This window comes from Salmo salar, chromosome 02 (assembly GCF_965601325.2).
Source record: "Salmo salar chromosome 02, fSalSal1, whole genome shotgun sequence".
In the NCBI taxonomy this organism is placed as follows: Eukaryota; Metazoa; Chordata; class Actinopteri; order Salmoniformes; family Salmonidae; genus Salmo; species Salmo salar.
This window is the reverse complement of record NC_138292.1, coordinates 70,952,501-70,957,223: the sequence shown is the minus strand read 5'-3', so window position 1 is coordinate 70,957,223 and position 4,723 is coordinate 70,952,501. Positions and strand designations below refer to the sequence as shown.

Sequence of the window (4,723 nt, the reverse complement as noted above, 5' to 3'; positions counted from 1 at the left end):
GATAGGAAGGAGGAGAGGAGAAATGAGGACAGGAAAAAGAGGACAGGAGACAACACAACACAACAGAGAGAGAAAATGAGAAGAGAAGGAGAAATCGTTAACCACCCCGTCTAACCAGGTCTAACCCAGACTTAAACCCATATTTTTCTCTCTCTCTGTTTAGAACGTTAAAGTGTAGTCACACGGACTGCCTGTATTGTGTGCGTCCCAAATGACACCCTATTCCCTATATAGTGCAATACTATTTAGGACCCTGTAGGCCCTGGTCAAAGTAGTGCACAGTTATAAAAACAGATAGTGAATTAGAGAGGCTAGGGAATAGATCAATACTTAGACAAAAGGGTTCCAAAAGGGTTCCAAAATGGTTCTTAGGCTTTCCCCATAGGATAACCCTTTTTGATTACAGGTAGAACCCTTTTTGTTTCCAAGTAGAACCATTTTGGGTTCCATGTAGAACCCTCTGTGGAAATGGTTCTACATGGAATCCAAAAGAATTCTACTTGGAAGAGAAAGTGTTCTACCTGGAACCAAAAAGGGTTCTTCAAAGGGTTCTCCTATGGGGAAAGCCGAGGAATTATTTTTTTCTAAGAGTTTAGAAACACCAACCATACACACACAATAGAAATTACAATTAAAATTGTACTGCTTGTTGGACTTTCTCTGAACAATTGTCTTGGTGTGGAAGAGTTGTTTTTGTATTTCTTTTTAGCATACAGTGTAGCTCAGTATTTGAATTGTTCATTTAGAGTCTTTTTGCACATCTTTGTCAGGGGATCCAGTGACTCTGGACTTTACTGTGTATGCACACTAACATGTACAGTGATATGCACACTGATATTTACAGTGATATGCACACTGATATTTACAGTGATATGTACACTGATATTTACAGTGATATGCACACTGATATTTACAGTGATATGCACACGGATATTTACAGTGATATGCACACTGATATTTACAGTGATATGCACACTGATATTTACAGTGATATGCACACTGATATTTACAGTGATATGCACACTGATATTTACAGTGATATGTACACTGATATTTACAGTGATATGCACACTGATATTTACAGTGATATGTACACTGATATTTACAGTGATATGCACACTGATATTTACAGTGATATGCACACTGATATTTACAGTGATATGCACACTGATATTTACAGTGATATGCACACTGATATTTACAGGGATATGCACACTGATATTTACAGTGATATGCACAGCGCCGTGAAAAAGTATTTGCCCCTTTCTGTTTTTCTCTATTTGTGCATATTTTTGATACTGAATGTTATCAGATCTTCAACCAAAACCCAACATTAGACGAAGGGAACCTGAGTTTACAAATGACAAAAAAATGTATACATATTTTATTTATTTAATTAACAAAGTTACTCAACACCCAATTCCTTTGTGTGAAAAAGTAATTGCCCCCTTACACTCAATGTCTGGTTGTGCAATGACTGCAACCAAATGCTTCCACAGCAAATTCCTCAAATTCCTCCACACCGAAGTGAGAGACTGATCAACAACAATAGGAAGTGTTTGGTTGGAGCCATTGCAGCTAAAGGGGGCAATGACTTTTTCACACAGGGGTATTGGGTGTTGCATAATTTAGTTTATTAAATAAATGAAATAAGTACATTCACATTTACATTTCCGTCATTTAGCAGACGCTCTTATCCAGAGCAACTTACAAATTGGTGCATTCATCTTATGATATCCATGAAGTGTATGTGTTAACTCAGAGTTCCCTTTATCTAATGTTAGGTTTTGGTTGAAGATCTGATAACATTCAGTATCAAAAATATTAAAAGTAGAGACATTTAGAAAGTATGTATGTATGTATGTATGTATGTATGTATGTATGTATGTATGTATGTATGTATGTATGTATGTATGTATGTATGTATGAATGAATGCAAACATCTCGCTAGATGTGACTGGATGTAAGCCCATAGTATGGGTCTCTCTGTCTTCTCAGTGTTTTGTCACTGCAGGACCTTTTGTATTTCTATATTCTTATTTTAAATGTATGTAGTTCTGTCCTTGAGCTGTTCTTGTCTATTAATGTTGTGTATTACGTCATGTTTTATGTTGTGTATTATGTCATGTTTTATGTTGTGTATTACGTTATGTTTTATGTTGGGTATTACGTTATGTTTTATGTTGGGTATTACGTCATGTTTTATGTTGTGTATTACTTCATGTTTTATGTTGGGTATTACGTCATGTTTTATGTTGGGTATTACGTCATGTTTTATGTTGTGTATTACGTCATGTTTTATGTTGTGTATTATGTCATGTTTTATGTTGGGTATTACGTCATGTTTTATGTTGTGTATTATGTCATGTTTTATGTTGGGTATTACGTCATGTTTTATGTTGTGTATTACGTCATGTTTTATGTTGTGTCTGGACACCAGGAAGAGTAGTTGTAGCTTTTGCCACAGCTAATGGGGATCCTAACAACATCAGAAATAACTAAATGACCTAACAATCCAGACAGACAGTGCCCCCCTCTGCCCCACAGAGGAGTGCATACACACACATAAATGCACATATGCACTCCAATAGGGCACACACAGGATAACACGGATCACACATGATCACACTACAGTACTGTACATATGCACTTTACAGGATCAATCATTCTCTTTCTGTCTCTCTCACACATGCATGCACACATTCACACACACACACACACACACACACACACACACACACACACACACACACACACACACACACACACACACACACACACCACCCATGAAGAGGACCTGCCACACACACCGTGCATTCCAACAGAGTAGATTGAGGTATGAGGGCAAACATGACAGTGAACTCAATCCCCCCTTTGAAGTTGCAATAAACACACACAAATAGACACACCACACACACACACACTCATAACCATTACATACCCAGCTCAGCATCATGTTTGGAGGTCATCCAGTTACAATGAGCTCAGGGAAGTCAAATCACTCAGTGTGTGTGTGTGTGTGTGTGTGTGTGTGTGTGTGTGTGTGTGTGTGTGTGTGTGTGTGTGTGTGTGTGTGTGTGTGTGTGTGTGTGTGTGTGTGTGTGGCAGTCATTCAGTGCCTGTGTATGCAGCATGTCAGGGAGTGGGGGACAGAAATAGCCCCCCAGGGATGTCACACCGCCCGTGTCACTTCCTGTAGCATCCGTGACCGAGGAGATAGAATCTACGGTGACCCCTGGCAACCTGTCAGGACACACATACACAAATGCATAAACACACATGCAGATGCACACACACAGGCACGCACAAACTAACACACACACACACAGGAATGCACGCACACACACACACACATACAGAGACACCTATTCAGGAATGAGTGAGCTTCCTGTAAATGAGGTCAGAGTCGGACGTACACATAAGCTAAGATATAAATCTAACAGATAGTCTTACACTGTCTGCATACACTGTGGGACCACTGCAGGCTCTACAGGCTATAGTGTCTACTTCTGATCTATGCAATTGGGACTGGTGTTACTGACTGCATGCACTCAACTACAGCATAGGCCTACTGATCTCTAAAGCAAAGGAAAATAACGCAAGACACAGAGTAGACAAAGTTTACGTCAAAGGAACTGATCATTCATGATCACATGACGCTGTGGCTACAGGCCGAGGTACCGGCTAGCCTACTGCTGTGTGTCTGAAACGAGAAACAACATTCTAAATCTCAATGAACGAGAGGCCCTTCCATTGCACCAAGAATTCCGCAGACAAGTAGGCTAAATTATCGGCAGACAAGTGCAGTTACAGTTGACAGAGTAGAGATACACGTTCCCTTTAAGACCGCTGTACAGTGCTCTCTCCTCGCTCGACCAAGGAGAATCTCTCCTTGTTCCAAATAAGGATATGCTAGCCCAGCCTTAAAGGGGCGGGGGGCGCCAGCGATACAAACTTGAGGAGGCAGTTTTCTATTTGGAAGGCAGCGCACCGTCCCGAGGTAACCAGAATCCAACGGCACCGAGGCGCGATCAACCCGAGCTTGGATAAAACGTAAAGGGGAAGAACGCAAACCGGCAGTGGCAGCTAAAGAGAAGCACTGACACTATTTGAAATCGGGAGAGAGCGAGGTTGCGAGATTGCAGTCAACGGGGTCGCGTTGTATAAGCTTATTCTGTCAATTGAACAGATGTTGGGTTATTTGAATAGCACGCAGTCTGGCTATGTGAATAGTAGCCTATTGCTAAATTAACCTGGACGGACAACAGAAAGAAGGCGTTGCACCGGTGTTCGTGTGTTTATACACACCTATAATAGAGAAGTTCTCAACATCCGAACATCTGGATTTCTGAAGCGAATACACCTGTCCTGTATAGAAGCGTGAACGCCTTTTAGATGAAAACCTTTCAGGTGAAATGGTGAAGGATCTCAGGATACATTTGGAATCATCTTTGGACCCTTGAAAAGGAAACCTTCGCTTTTACTCATTTATATATGCTATTGATTTATATCCAGAATTCTCATTCAATTGTCTAAAACAGGACTACATTTAACAAATAGAATAGGCTATAAATTGTATCATTATTATTATTAGGACTGGACTTTGCAAGACAAGGACTTTACTCAGTCGACTGTCTAGCTAGCTGACTCACTGTGAAAAATAGACTCGCCAGCTGGAACCAATAACCAACTGTACAAAGTGACACATTTGGATACTTGCCGG

At 40.5% G+C, this 4,723-nt stretch overlaps 1 protein-coding gene across 2 annotated transcripts in view; it reads left to right on the top strand.

Annotated features, from left to right (window-relative positions):
- The first annotated feature begins 3,972 nt into the window (after nucleotides 1-3,972).
- The window catches only part of LOC106592643 (uncharacterized), a 19,646-nt gene continuing 18,895 nt past the window's right edge, over nucleotides 3,973-4,723 (top strand). For both annotated transcript variants that reach the window (XM_082966520.1, XM_082966515.1), the window contains exon 1: nucleotides 3,973-4,723. This exon is cut by the window's right edge and continues 230 nt beyond it. The gene's annotated coding sequence lies outside the window, so the exon portion shown is untranslated.